A 16,220-nucleotide genomic window follows, 5' to 3' on the forward strand; every position below is an offset into this window, starting at 1 on the left:
AGAAAGCATTTTCTCTGGGATCTTAGCTTTGTGCGTGATCCCAGGGTGGTATTAAATAAGTTCTCCGAAGAAGTCCTAATTTTTTTCTCCGGGTTCTTGGATGTAATAAGAGAAAATGAGAGTTTTCCTTCAGAGAGGCAGCCTGTTGATGAATCATCTCTAGGATTCGAAGTTTTCTTATGTGAACAAAATCGTTCAGGGGGGACATTGTTAAAATTGAAACCAAGCATAAAGAAGCAAAAGCGTTTCAGAGAACCTCCTGCATTTTAGTTCAACTCTGGCAGCAAGAAAACAAAACCACATAATCTAAGGCTCACGCCCAACTCTCTGAAGCCCTGTGTCTGCTAGTTCCTGTGTGGTTTGCCTACAGACTGCAGGGCTGACTGGGGGTAATTTGGAGGAGGGAGTAAGAAGTAAGGCAGGAGGAGGCACTATTAATGGATCTGTGAACTTGTACCCTGTTTTAGTGAGGTCCTTGGAAGACAGCACAAGGTGGATCTACACTCTGAAATGCAGTAATTTTGGTGTTTGACTTCGTCTTCCTTCTTGGAAGAGAAGATACTATTAACTCGGTGTCAAAGCCAAGACGTAGACTCAACCTCTTCTCTTCAAAAAGGTATGTCATTAGACAACATCGGGCCATATACTCTAGAGATCTTGAACAGTTTTATACTTTGCAGAATGTTCTCTATGAGTCAAATTTAATGAAAATGAATCCCATGGGTTCTCTAAATATTGCTTTTCATATTTTGGTCCATCCGCGAAGGTCTGTAAATCTTTTGCTTTAACAATGCTTGTGGTGATGGGATTCGACTTCCAGCAAAGGAACTTGTTCCTTATCCAGCCCAGCACACAAAATTCCCCGCTAATTGGCTTCTGAGCCATCCCAGGGAGAGACATTAGACCCATTACAGAGGTGAAATCCCACCTCTCCATAGTCAGCATTGAAACCCAGTTGAGGATGGGGATGAAGGTTTGGGCAACAATGAATGAACATTGGCACTGTGGGGCCAGGATTGTTCTCTTACTTACATTTCTACTTCTCTTAGTATTTATGGTGCCTTTACAAAGAACACCACTTTGGATTTCTTTACAAAAAGAGAACCTTTTGTTGAAATGGGTTTTGAGAGAGTATTGTCTATCTTTGTCTCTTTATTAATAATTAGTGCCATGTCCCTAAGATGGTGTCCAGTTCAGGCATTGAGTCTGAAGACAACTTCTTTGTGCTCTTTCCCCCAACTACTCCTGAATATGAGGGTTGAGTATACCCACCAAGGATTTCACTAACTTAAAAATACTGTATTTATACACCTGGAATGAGGCCTTGTTAATAAGGTATATGTAACTTAATCTGCACATTACCCAAAATACTCATCCCCAGATAAATTGAGGGAAATGTTTAGATCTAAAATTCCAATGGAAAAGATTGCATGTGCTCATGTTATGTCATCTGAGGGTGGGAAACCTCAGGCTGAAGCATCTTTTGTTCTATACAACTGCATTTATCATAGACTGATAAGTTCCTTAGTAGGGTCCCCCTTTTTTTCTTTATTATTTTTGGTTTCAGAAAGAACATTTAGTATAAGTAGACTCTGCTTGAACAACCCAGTATTGTTTATAAAACAATATTCATAATATAATTTTAAGGCAAACCTCTTTATAAAAGGATCCACTATTAAAAAAAGAACACTATGTAAATACAGAACCATCTAAGTGCATTTAAATTTCAAGTTTTAAAAATTATGATTTGTATTCTTTTTGAGAACTTTGTCTTTCTGTAAAGAGAGAAGGCCTGTGTCATTGAATAAAACTACCTTTTTGGATTGGACTTGGAGTGTCTCCTGTAGAGTAAACTGTAAGCTTATTTTCCCTAAATTGTAATAGGTTTTATTTATTTTTTAATGACTTTACTGAAGCAGAGGGGAGGAACACTATCGATTTGCTCAATATCGATTTGCTCAATATCGATTTGAGTAATATCGCTATTGCTAATACGATATCCTTTGAATATCTTCCACATCTTTTGTCTTGATGAAAATCCCTCTTATTCTTTTATTTCAATTGTTCTTTGTCTACTTCACAGGGATATTATGAGAATAAATGATCTCACACAGATAGGACGTGCCTTAGGAAAAAGGCACTATGAAAATGCAAAATTGTATCATTATTAATTATTTCTTTGAATATTGATCATTTTCTTTCCACTTTTATACAAAATATATCTCCCTTACTGCCTGAAGCCATCTCTTTTAGAACCATTGCCTTCTGGAAAAGTGGGAAATGATCCCCAATTCCCACAAGTTTATTGATTCTCAGAGAATAAGGCCTGCTAGTGTTGGTGCCTTGTAGCACTCACGCCTAAACTTGAGCCGGACTTGCCTCTTTTCCTGGGCCAAGAAAAATCCACAATTGTTCAAAAATGTATCATTAAGTGTGATTCCATCAGGAATTCTTAAATAAGTAACAGTTGCTGCTGGATTAGTCCTAGGGCCAGATTCTTTATTTTCATGCTCTCCTAAAACAAATTCAAAATGTGGTCAAGAATCTTTGTGACCTAAGTTATTTGAATCAAAAGATGCAGTTTATTGGCCCCATTTTGTCCATCTCAAATACTTGCTAAAGCATATCTTGATCCACAAAGGAAGAACACAGCCTCATGTGTCCCTTTTCTTTTCTTTTCTTTCTTTCTTTCTTTTTCTTTCTTTCTTTCTTTCTCTTTCTTTCTTTCTTTCTTTTTTCTTTCTTTCTTTCTTTCTTTCTTTTCTTTCTTTTCTTTCTTTCTTTCTTTCCTTCCTTCTTTCTTCCTTCTTTTCTTTCTTCCCTTTCTTCCCTTTCTTTCCTTTCTTTCTCTCTCTCTCTCTCTTTCTTTCTTTCTTGGCTGAGACCTTAAAATTCTCAGGAACAAAATAAATTTAACAAATAAGCATTTATAAACATTTATTGGGCATTTGTTATGTATCAGGCCCTGTATTAAGCACCAAACACTCTTCAACATTACTCTTAGGTTTCAATAAGTTTGAGCCAGTAAAAATTCAGTAAGTGATTTTTAAAAATTTCTTTTTAAATATGCATTCACAAACATTATAGAGAACTAAAAGAAATTATGAATGAATATGATATGAATAAAAATCTATCTATTACTAAGTACATGAATAAAAATCTCGTATGCTCTCCAAAGAAGATGTAAGACATTCATGAAGAAAGTGAAGAAAATGTCCAAACGAAAAAAAAGCTGAAATATTAGTACAATGAATACCTCTATACTCACCTGGTAGGCTCACCAACCGCTATCTTTCTGCCATATTTGTTCCATCTTTGTGTATTTCTTTATGAACTATTTGTAAGTTACAGAAAAAGTGATACTTCACTCCTAAATAATTAGATACACATCTAAGAATAGGGGCATTCTCCTGTAGGACCACAACACCATCATTATACCTAAGAAGACAGACAGTAATTCCTTAATATGATCTAACATTTAGACCATATCTAAACATCACCACCTGACCCCCAAAGTCGTCTATACCTTTAAAAAAAAAAAGTAGGATCTAATTTTTATAAAGAAAAGCACATTTTTACATTTGGGCTTTATGTTAGATCATTAGATTTTTTAAAGGGTTAGGCCAGTTAACTTGTAGAATGTCCCGCGTTCTAGATTTATTGTTGCCTCACGGTGTCATTTAATTTGTTCCTTTACCCGCTATATTTCCTATAAACTCCCAAGTTCAGCCTAAGCATTGATTAGATTTTGATTGAACGTTTTTTGTAAGGTGCTTCATATTGCATCTCATCAGGAGGTACAAAATGCCAGGTTGTCCCTCTATTTGTGACTCTCAGTTTGATCGTGGCTCAAGGTAGTGATCTCACACCAGGGAGCTCTCGTTGTAAAGGTACTTTTTCCACTTTTGCAATTAACAAGTGCTCTGAGTGGGTGACGCTTTGACCCTGTGGTAGTATCTTATTTCCCAACCAATGTCACCTAATGGCTTTAGGTGATAATCCTTGCCAAAATCGACTGTTCCATTGGGGATCATATACATTTTTTATACACTTTGAAGAAGGATTAGACATACAAATTCATCATTTTTAGCAGCAATAGCAGATATTATTGAGTGTATAAATTCAGGCAATAACTCCAACAATAATAAGTAACATTTATTGGGTGCTTGCTGTGGGTTTGAGGCCAATCCTCCAGCTACTACTGGGCCAGATGGGACAAGTTAGTCTTTCTGTGCCTTAGTTTCTTAAGCTACAATATGAGGGTAATAATGGTACCTATCTTACCATATTGTTTTAGAGACTCAATAGAGTTGACCCTTGAACAACACAGGTTTGTTTGTGCGAATCCGCTTACACTCGGATTTTTTTTCTATAAATACAGTGCAGTACTATAAATATATTTTCCTTATGATTTTCTTTTTTTTTTTAAAGGTTTTATTTGAGAGAGAGAGAGAGAGAATGTGGGGGAGGGGCAGAAGGAGAAGCAGGCTCCACGCTGAGCAGGGAGCCCAATGTGGGGCTCAATCCCAGGACCCTGGGATCATGACCTGAGCTGAAGGCAGATGCTTAACCAACTGAGCCATCCAGGTGCCCCTTTCCTTATGATTTTCTTAGTAACATTTTCTTCTCTCTAGCTTACTTCATTGTAAGAAGACAGTGTATAATACATAGAACATGCAAAATTTGTGTTAATCGAGTGTTCATGTTATTGGTAAGGCTTCTGGTCAACAGTTGTCTACTAGTAGTTAAGTTTGGGGAGAGTCAAAAGTCATACACAGATTTTTGACTGAACGGAAGGTAGGGGCGGAGGACAGTGCCCCGACCTGCACCTTATTCAAGGCGCAACTGTAATTTATACATGTAAAGTCCCTAAAATGGTGTCTGTTAGTATTATTTACCCAGCACTGGTCTATTCCTTTATAGGCATGAACTCCTTTGCTTTTCATGAGGGCCTAATGAAGTAAGGGCTATGTTATCCTTCTTTTGCAAGTGAGGAAGCACAGGGACAGAGAGGTTAAGAATCCTACACAAGGTCACTTAACTCGTAGGTGGTAGAGTCCGGATCTGAACCCAGGCAGTCTGACTCCAGAGCGTTCTCTCCGAAGACTGGCACTTATAATGAGAAATGACACAAATGGAACTGAATAGGAAGCAGGACCCTCGTGCCACCACCAGCCAGGTTTTAAGTTACTCTAAGTTATTGAAAATCTGGGACCGGTGCTCCCAAAATAGATTTTAGGTTTTGTTCATCGGAATGATAGCACTACATTAAGCACAGATGAGTGCACTTACTGCATTTATGTAGCTTAAGGCTCTGTATGAGAAACTTTAAACAAAAGAGATCACTAGGAACTGAAAAATAAAGAACTATGAAAGAATAGGGAGGAAGCAGACACAAAGGACTAATACAAGAGGGGAATTACGAGTCCTCAGAGCCATGGGGCAGGAGATGATATTTTGATATAGTCAAGAGGGAAAAAAAAATCCCTCTCATTTTTCACATTTCTGTACTGTATTAAGATTTTACCACTAAAACGCAGGAGTATAGCCATTGTCATATTTATAAAAGGCCCCACTGGATTTCTTTATGGGACGATGGATAAGTCTCGTAAGTAGGTAACTTCCTTAGTTGGTTATCTCATACCCTAGATATTCCAGAAGTCAGTCTCTGCTTCAGGAACATATAACTGTATACAGAAAAGGCCTTACAAACCAGTATCCATCCCTACCCCTTCATTAGCATTACAAAAGGTTTCCAGCGTTGTCTTATTCACTCCCTCAAATGCTGTTACAGAAAGCTCTCAAGTGTAATTTTCTAAACAGAACTAAAAATAAATGAGAAAAAAAATCCAACATTAATAATGTTTTTATGCACTTCGAACACAGTCATTGCTAAATTGGTTCTGCTTTTTTATGTTTTTTAATGAAAAGCAGCCTAATTGATCAATTGGTCATGAATAATACTTTTTCATTTGTTTTTCTCTACACTGCTCAGCCTTCTACAACCATGGGCATAATGTGGCAGCCTACAAATGGCTTATGATTTGTGTCTTTTGTCTAGTGCTTTATGGGAAAACGCTGGAAACAAAGTGCTGAGAACTCTGTAGGAACTCAGTAAATAATAAGGAGATAGTTCTCTTGTTAAATATGACTTTAAAAAAATCTCTTTCAGATAACCAGGAAGTATCACTAGGGAAGTACACAAGTAGGAAAACAAACACCCTGGTTGCTTTGTAATTTGAAATTTCTATTCGTCATTTTATAGGCCATAGATTTTTAATCCTTTATAGAGCAAAATGGGAGGTCAGATTAGCTTCCCTCCCCCAAATAGATTTATGTTCTAAAAACACAGATTATTGAATCAGTAAAACCAGCAGGAAATCTCAACCATACATTCAATACACAAAAACCGTTGTATTTTAATACACCAACCTTTTAAGTTGATCATAAATTTGTTGATATCCACTGCACATAGATTCTTACTGGCAGTGGTGAGGTAGGGGTTGGAGGAGAATGTCAGCCACCCATTTAGGAAGCTGATAGAAGCTATAGAAATTCCCCGGGGAGGGATAAAAAAACAAAAGTGTGCCTAGCTAGTGCTCATTCACACGCACCTTTATGCAAAATTTCCAGCGGTCCATGAATCCCCTGGAGTCTATTCATATACCCTCGACAGGAAAAATTTCCCTTATCTGAAGTTATTTCACCCTGAGTCTTATAAAGGCTTTCAAAAGAGGTTTTGTTTTTTTTTTTAAGATTTTATTTATTCATTTGAAACAGAGAGATACAGAGAGAGAGAGCATGAGCAGGGGAGAGGCAGAGGGCGAGGGAGAAGCAGGCTCCCCGCCGAGCCAGGAGCCAGGAGCCAGACATGGGGGTCGATCCCAGGACCCTGGGATCATGACCTGAGCTGAAGGCAGATGGTTAACAATCTGAGCCACCTAGGCACCCCTCAAAAGAGTTTTCACACATTATCTCATTTGATCTTTGAGGTAGACACACCACATATTTTACTCTCATGTTGCAGTGTGGGAAAAGCAAAGCTGGAGAACGTACGTGACTTTCTCAAGGTCATTTTGCTAACGTCCGCCAAGACTTAAGACCAAGGCTGTGAAGTTGATACTCTGGGCTCCTTCTGCTACACTAGTCTGGGCACTGCGTTCTGAAGGTGCAGGAACCCTTGATGAGTTCCTGGAAATCTGAATTTTGGCTCTCCTGGAGACTCCCTGCATAACTCTAAACAAGACATTGTAACCTCTCTGGGCCTCAGTTTCCTTCTCTGTCAAGTGAGATGTTAGACCGTAGGTGCTCTGAAGCCAGTTCTGTTGCAAATTACTTAATCCCACTGGGTCTGAGAACAGAAGGAAATGACCTTTTCTGTGATAGAGGACAAGACCCTTCACCCTTCCCTGAAGGTCATAAAAGCTGGTGTCCAGTTCGTGATGGGTTCCTTTGCAATGTCCAAATCCTGTTAGAAGCTATAAACAACCCAATAGTGCTTTTGTGGGCTGCTTGTGTGTCGTTCTGCTGGTTGCGTCATTTTCCTGCGGGGCTGACTGCCTCACCGTGATTTTGCTCTCTGTGCTCTGCATCAGACAGACATAATTATTTATTATCCCTCTTGGGTAGTTCAGAGTATAATATGGAAATAAATAAAGATGATGGACTTATTTGGAGCTGATAAACCTTATCCTTCTATAAAGGTTATTCCTCTTGAAGGACCTAAACCTTCCATCTGATTTTTCATTATTAAGAGTTATTTCCTTTAATGTCCCTGCAATGTGCTTGGAAATTGGGAAACTCGTAAAAAGGCTGCAAGCGCTGAGCACAGAAATCCCAAAAGAAGAGAGGACATGACCGAGCCCTTCACTTTGGGAGCTATCTGAAGAATCTTTGGGTCAGTATAATTAGGACGAATTTGTGTTAGCATTTGTTTCAGATTTATAAAAAGTGTCCATAGCATATGCTGCCAAGTACACAAAATCCATGATGTAGTTCCAGCTTAATTCTGAGTCTCTCTGGGAAGCGAAAACAGGCAGAAAAATTCTCCTGTTCTGTATGTCAGCTGCCAGATAGAACCCCAGAACCAAAGGTCTGCCCTGCATGGCAGGAGCCACCCTGTTCTTGGCCTTTGGACTAGTCTGAGCCAAAGACTATTGGCAGGGACAGGCTGGCTACCTCCATAATCGGGAAGGTTGCCACAGATCTTCATTTGTGATTAATAGCCAGAGATATGAAATTGGGGGCCCTGGTTTCTCAGCCCTTTTGCTTTGTGAATTTTCCAGATGAACTTCAGGCTGGCCAATGGAGCTATAGCAACTTCTTACAGAGAAGTGTATAATTTGCTCAGTCCTGTGTCAGGTCATTGACTGTGGGAAGAAATACTGTCCACTGATGAGAAATGCAGAGCATACACTTAACTCCTATGTTCTGTACTCTTTCCTCAGCCTCGTGAATGACTCAGTGGGCTCCATTCCCTCCTCTGTCCATGAGTGAAACAGTACTATTCTTTAACCTGCTATGCAGGACCCTTGGGAGGAAACATGCCTTGTTACCCTAAAAGCACTTTTATGTCTTTGATATAATAGAAATATGCAATGTCTCATTTATGAAATTCATAACATGGTGCTTTCTTATTTAGCCAGACTCATTTTTTGGTTTTTCTGTCTCTTAGACCAAGATTGCTAAGTAGACTGATTCACTTTATCAACTAGATACTGTACAGTGTTGTGACTTGACACTGGTTCCCTGTAAATATCCAAATAAACAGAGAAGGAGAAAGTGTGAAGTCAAAAAAACCCCCTAGCTGGAGAGCGATTCCCAAGACCTGGAACAAGGCAGATGGAGTGCTTAGATAGTAAACTTTTTTTTTTCCCCAGCATGGATACAGTTTTTATTTTAAAATGCATGATGTAGGGAAAAGCAAGATTTACTACACAGCCAACTGGGTCAGCTCAAATTATTTCATAAAGTGAAGGGTCAACTAGGTGCTATTATCATCAGCACATTATAATGCTCTGTCATATAGACGCCATAAAAAATTACCCGTTTGGTTACTTTAATTCATTTTTGGGCTACCATCAGCAGACATCCCCTCAATCCCTAATTCACGGTACCCAGATGTACTCAGAACACTTAGGGTAATAAAAACAAAACCAAAATGGATCCTTTCCCCTAAGGAACGTACAAGCTATTAGGGAAACTGGACAGATGAAACCTGTAGTACATAGCTTGTGCCAAGGAGATTAACAGAGCAAGTGGAGCAAGGAGGGCTTCCTGGAGGGGGTGCCCCTGCAGGGGAGGGAGGTGGCTTAACAAAGAGACATAACTGCATCCACAAATTTGCATCCGGCACAGAAATCATAGGAGGAATAGGGTCTTCTTCACTGATGATCCATTTATTTTGCAAATGACAAGAGTTGAGAAGACTCTCATGACTTTTTTTTTCCTTGAGGAGCCAGAAATTAAACTTCTGCCACTGGAAACTGTTCCTCAAGCTCTTTTCCCAGATTGTCTGCTCTTCTCTCACTTCCAGTTATGTCCCTTTCCTCTTCTTCAAGCTTAAATATCCTTGGTTCTTTTAGCTACTCTCCTAAGATGGGGTTTTGCATGCCGTCATCATTTTAAGTGCTCATTTCTGACAGACTCCATTTTAAGGTCCTGCCTGGACCGTGGTGCCCAGAATGGGACAGAGCTCTCCAGGAGCCATCTGACAAATGCAGAATGCCACGGAGTTGTTGCCTCCCTTCCTCTATGCCTTATATTTCTATTAATATGGCCCAAGATTGCATTAGCCTTTTTGGCATTCATATCACAAGGCTGACTCATACCAAAATTGTGGTCAACTAAAACCCATGAGTTCCCATGCGTTACCATTAAGCCAGATCTTCCTTATTCTGTACTTACACTATTGATTTAAAAACAAGCAAAAAACCCTAGGCACAGAGGTTTAAATGTAGAGAAATTTATCCCTATCATACTAAGTCATATTGATAACAACCTATCAAACTATTTCCAAGCAGGGCACCTGGGTGGCTCAGTTGGTTAAGCATCTACCTTCAGCTCAGGTCATAATCCCAGGGTCCTGGGATCGAGCCCCACATCAGGCTCTCTGCTCAGGGGGAGCCTGCTTCTCCCTCTCCCTCTGCCTGCCGCTCTGCCTACTTGTTCTCTCTCTCTCTCTCTCTCTGTCTCTCTCTCTCTGTCAAATAAATAAATAAAATCTTAAAAAAATATTTCCAAGCTAGTGAATTAGTTCTCCCTCCTAGCAGGTGAGTATTTATTTGCTTGCTGAAGGCACAGCTAGTCTCACACTGGATCCCTCTGGAAGGTCTCCATAGGGTCAGGACTTTATTATCTCCTTCCTATCAATAAATTTTCTGCAACCCTGGACAAATCTACATCTTTAGACAAACAAGCGAGCCTCGATCTTTCTGGCTATAAAATAGGAACAAATGTGAATGGCCATTTCCTCCCCAAGGATATGCAACAATGAGTCAGATGTCTGCAAACTCTAAAAGTTACTCAGAGGCACTATTATGTGAGAGGAGGAAATTTTATTTCAGGCTCTCAGCAGCTTTTGGAAGATTTGATTATGCTCACCACTCTATGTTATAGTAAATAACATTCATTTTTGCAACTGTTTTAAACCTGTAGCTGAGTGATCTGATTTGGGGTTAGAGTAACATCATGTGATGTCAGTACAATTTCAGTACACAATTTGTAATTTGAGTAAGCATGATCACGTATATCTGTTTCATTGCAAGGCCTCATTTGAAGTGATTCTTCTCTCTCCTTCCCCTCCCCCAGCCGCATCCTCAGCCCTAGCCTCTTCCGTTAGTAAAATAAGGACTACAAAGACCTTGAAGTTTAGGTTTCTGTCAGATCTTTGGAAACCCCTAAAAGTCTTGCTAAAGTAGCTTAGCGGTTCATAGGTTTTCTTTCCCAGCCAAAGCAGAGAACTCACAGCTCACTTGTATAACTTTTATAACTTCAAGCTAATAGAAATGTCACATTTCAAAACCCATTCTTGTGAACAGTTTTGTTCTTATAGAAAGGTTCAGGGAGCATCCACATTTTCCTAATCTGTCATTCAGATGCAAATTTTAATGTTGCTCTCATGACCTTGTAATCCTCAAGATTCAAAGATCCCCACCCCTCCCCCTCCCCAGTGATTTTGATCTAGGGCCTTGCGACTCAACTATTCAACTACCAGTCCAGCTGATGCCACCCCAGAACCTGTCACAAATGAGGATCTCAGACCCTGCCTCAAACCTACTGAATTAGAATCCGAACTTTTAAAAGACTCCCCTGGTAATTCTTATGCACACTAAAATATGAGAAGAACTGAACCTAGGGTGCAAAGTTTTCACCCCACATTACTCAGCATCCATCTTGTGTCATAATACAATTCTAAAATTCCACTTGGTGTTAAGAGTTTAGAGTTGTTAGTTAAAATTTTACCAGATTTAAATACTTTATATACACCCAGTTATTTCTCAAAGTATATATAACTAGCTTTAAAATACTCTTGACTTTCTGAGTTCTTGTAGAACAGGGGCCCTCAATGGGGAGAGATTGGACATGCCCTCCCTGCCAGGGACATTTGGCAATGCCCGGAGACATTTTTAGTTGTCACAATTTGGGGTGGGGGGGTGCTACTAGCATCTGGTGGGTGGAGGCCAGCGATGCTGCTAAGGATCCTACAATGCACAGGACGGCCCCCCCAACAAAGACTTAACCAGCCCCAAATGTCAATAGTAATAACGTTGAGAAACCTTGTTACCGAGGTATATAGTTGGTAGAGAAAGATTCAGACGTGCAACTATACATTATAGAACGCCATAGGCAGTTGGAGCCTCGTGGCATGTCATGATATGACCAAAGAACAGATAGGCAGTGGCCTGGGTGATGACAGTAGGGACGTGGGAGGAAGGGAGTGGGGGATCCAGCCACAGGTGAGAGGAGACATCTAGGACAGACAAAGACTAGACCCTAGATATGAACTGGGTGGGGAGGGATGGGCTGGAGACACACAAAGCTTCAGTCGTAGAGTGGATACTAGATTACGATCCCAAAATCATGTTAGGCCTGGAAAACAAGAAAGGCTTTCAGGTGTTAGCCTGGGAGTATGAGGTGGATTTCAGGTAAATCCAGTAAAACAAGGACTTAAGAGCAAGACAAAATCCCGTTCGCTGGAACTGGGACACCTCTGAGCCAGGGCAGCAGCAGGGGGTGACCTGATGTAGAGTTAGCCAAGCGTTCAGCCACAGTGAACGTCTTAAATCCCTCCCAACCGAGGAAAGGCTTAGTGCTGAGTCTACAGTATGGTTGACTTGCAGGAAGGGGTCAAGTGCTTTCAGCTATAGAGAAAGAAAAGTAGGCAAGAATCAAACCAGGTCCTGACCCTGGCTGGTGAAAAATCATGGGGTCAGAGCTGGAATAGAGCTTATGAGGTTCTTGGGTCATTTCCCTGCTGTACCAAACCTAAATCATTTCAGAAAGATTATCTACTTTTCAACTGTAAAATTTCCAGGGAAATACTTCTTAAAGATTGTGTTGATGCCTTATAATCCATCTAAGTCGAGCCTTCTTCCCCATTCCTAACCCCACATCCTCTTCCTGGGATGTAAGTTGGCTCTCTTTCATCCCACCAGGGAGGCTATGTGCTTTCTAACATTCAGTGATGTTGAACAACCCAAACTACCTCCAGAATGGCCGCACTCAGCCTTCCTCTTTCTGGGGTAGAGAATCTCAATTGCATTAGCACAACCCCAACCTCTTCATCCCTTTGATATTCTCTGGACCTTCTCCAGGTCCTGCCTGCTTGTGATAGTCACCACCAAAATGTATTTATTAAACATACACTGTGTGTTGACTGCCCTTTTGACAATGGAGGGCAGAGAAGAGAGAATCTATAAGAATACACATGGTTTTGTTGGTTTTTATTAGTCTCTCCTTTTTCTCTCGAAGGAGTTGTTGATCTTTGTTGAGTTCATAGTCGAGGTGGAGAGACAGTCCTTAGGCTAAGTGCCATTGTCACATTTCGGTGGTCCTGCAAATGCTTTCACTGTGACCCTCACCTAAGGACAATAGAGTACACTATCATATGAAACAGCTCTGATGTGAATTTAGCTGTAAATAAAAGTGGGATAAATACATTTGCTCAGTTCCAGAGAAGGCATTATACTGCCATGTGGATTTTGTTTCAAATGAGCTGCCAAACAAAATTCTTTTCCATGGAAAGGGATTTATTCAACTGAATTCACTCACTTTGCTGCAACTGGATTAATTTCATTTCACATCATGTCTCTAAGTAGAAAAGTAAACTGATTTGCATCAGGCTAAATGGATATGTTGATGTATCCAAAGTCAGTAAGGCTTATTCCAACTAGATTACAACAATCATGGTGTCCTGGCTGTTTTAGCTTCTATAAAGTAGTTACAAAAGTGCACCGATTCGGTATGTGAAAAGCAGTTTATAAAGTTACCATAGATGGAGATGTTGCAGAAGGAGAGAGAACGTAGATGTGTCAAACGAGATGAGCGTTCCTCCCTTCCTCCAGATTGAACCACTCTCTCACTCCTCAGTGTTATAAAAAATATTCATTTTATTCTGTACCCATGTTCTAAAAGTCACCATTTTATATTTTTGAATTGTGCTGCTGGCACTGCTCAAGATATATACCCAACCCCACTTATGGCTGAAAAGGTATTGACTATGGGCTTGCTGAGTGCTCAGCACTGCGCTAAGTACCACCATTCCCGCCCCCCTCGCCCCCAAGCAGTGGACCACCACCCTATGCTCACTCCATCTTCTACTTTCTGCATCACTCTCATTTCCAAAACCACAATCCTGTCGTCCCCCTGTGACTCTCAATCACTGTCTATCTCAGGACCCTTTCTTTCATTTCTCCCAAATTGCTGACTTTATCCTGGTGTGCACTTCTAACACAATAAGGCTGCTAGTGGAAATTTTTCTGATTTCTATAGCTAGTAGTTTCTATAAGTAGTAGTTACTTTCAAAGGAAATACCACGCAGAGATGAGCCTGTGGTGTCACAGGGCTGTTATATGGATCAAATGTAATAATGTGTATAAAAAAAGCCATTTATAAATTGTAACATGCTCTCCAAAGGTAAATTATGACTGTATTACATGATTTTAGGGTTTAAAAAGCAGCTGGATGATATATAAAAATTCAGTAAGACTTAATAGCAACTTGGTAGTTGGAAAACGAAATGAGAGAATTTAGGGCTTTGACCCCTCCATCAATAAGCTAGAGGCCCTCAACATTTTTTTACAGCCAGAGCATACCCATTTCATTGACAACATACACTTGGTTCCAAAAACCATGTCTGCTCAACATTCTGGAACAAGGCCTTCCCTCTTGCTCAAGCTACCCCATCGCCCACATAGCCACCTTCCTAAATCCAAGCCAACCTTGAAGGGCTAGCCCCAAACCTACCCCCTCCCCAGACAGAATTAATCTTTCTCCCCAGCACTCGTGTCAGCTTTATGTTAGAATTATTTATGTGGGCATCGATCCCCTCGAATGGACAGTGAGGTGCTGAAGGGCAGGAGCCCTGCTAGCATCTGCCAGGCCCTCCCCACCCCCACCAGTAACAGCTCAAGGTGGAGTGGCCCGGAAGATAGAAGAGAATTCCACGCACCAAAAATGGCCTCCAAAAAGGTTTTATCCCCAGAGGCTGGCCTCAGACACAGAAAGGTTTTTATTTGAGCAACTTTTGGACCCCTCTGACATGGAACAGGGTCAGCTACAAAGACTCATAAAAACTCTATGAGTGGTGGGTACATACAGGGTTTTTCTTCTTCTTCTCTATACTTTTCTGTACGTTTGAAAATCCTATTTAAAGGTTACTGAGTTCAGTCACTTTTATTGTCACTTGATTTTCAGCCCTGAAGTTTCCCTGTAAGTTAAATTATAAAAATCATCCTTCAGCTTCCCAACTTAGTTGTGTTTTATCTCCTGAACATGGTCCCCCTGAAATGGTTACTTCTTAGACTGCACTTCACACAACGCCAGATTGCATCACACACTTATTGAAAGGACCTCCTTGTACAGAGTGGGGGGCTCTTGGAGGATGAAAAACACCACTTTTTAGCACATTAAAAAAAAAATCCTTGAGCTGTTTTGTTATTTTAATACTTTATCTTTGGCAGAGCAGAAAGTCTTTTTTAGGAATCCTCTCTAAAACCATTAGCCATATGACTGTTGCCAAGTACATAATAGGTGCTCAATAAATATCTTAAAAATAGATTAAAATACTATGCCCTTCTAAGTGAAAGATAACGTCAGTCATTTAAAACAGAAAGCAACGGGTATAGTTTCCAATTGCTCCTCATTAGAAATCATAGAAAAATGGGAAGATGAGGAAAAGTTCCGACAGTGTTATGGAAACTGCATTCATGAGAGCAGATTGTAATTTTGTGTATAATGGTTTGATGCACAATTATTCGAGGGATTTATTGTCATCACCGTTTAAAGCCATGTTGTTACCGTAATAGAAGATTGGCCCGGGGCTCTCATCTGATACCAAACTCTCTAGTGTCACCTCTGCTTTTTCATCAGCAGTCCACGTTCCCTCCCCTCTCAAACTCTGCACTGCAGTCTTGGCATAGACCCCTAACCTAAAACTCCAGCCAATTCCTTAACAACAGACTTTCTCCCCTTCACCTGCCAGATGCTTCTTGTTCTCAAGCACTGCTCCCTGAAACCGGGGGCTTTCGATGAGTTAAAAAGGGAAATATAGAATTACCTAGCTCTACCAGTATTTTAAGTGTTCTTGTAGACTTAATGAGAGCTCTTGTACAAAACCACTTGAACTCTTTCTTAAGATATGCTCGTTTTTTTTTTCTCTCTTTGATTGAACTGTTAACCTTCTGGATATAGGACTAGTTATTACCTCAAGTATGTTTGGGACTATTCTTGCCCTAACCATTCTAAAATATAATTAGCATTAAGACATTATTGCAGGAGCACATCCCCTTGGGCTGGGATCTCATTAGACATAGACTCATTAGAATATTGTACATGCTCCACACTCAGAGAAAAAAAATCTCTAAGAAAAATCTGTGGCACTGGGGAAAAGTTAAAACTGGTGATTTCGTGAGCCCTCTTTTGCTCGTTTATTTGATTTGTCTAAGGATCCAAACAGAGCAAGGATTGTGGTTCTTCTGTTTGAAAAATGAAAGCAACTC

At 40.3% G+C, this 16,220-nt stretch overlaps 1 protein-coding gene across 1 annotated transcript in view; it reads left to right on the forward strand.

Moving 5' to 3' along the window:
* Nucleotides 1-284: 284 nt before the first annotated feature.
* Nucleotides 285-16,220, forward strand: part of GRAP2 (GRB2 related adaptor protein 2) — a 62,516-nt gene continuing 46,580 nt past the window's right edge. Inside the window, exon 1 of the mRNA XM_078076649.1 lies at nucleotides 285-616. The gene's annotated coding sequence lies outside the window, so the exon portion shown is untranslated. The remainder of the gene's footprint in view (nucleotides 617-16,220) is intronic.

Source organism: Halichoerus grypus, chromosome 6 (genome assembly GCF_964656455.1).
Source record: "Halichoerus grypus chromosome 6, mHalGry1.hap1.1, whole genome shotgun sequence".
Taxonomy (NCBI): domain Eukaryota; kingdom Metazoa; phylum Chordata; class Mammalia; order Carnivora; family Phocidae; genus Halichoerus; species Halichoerus grypus.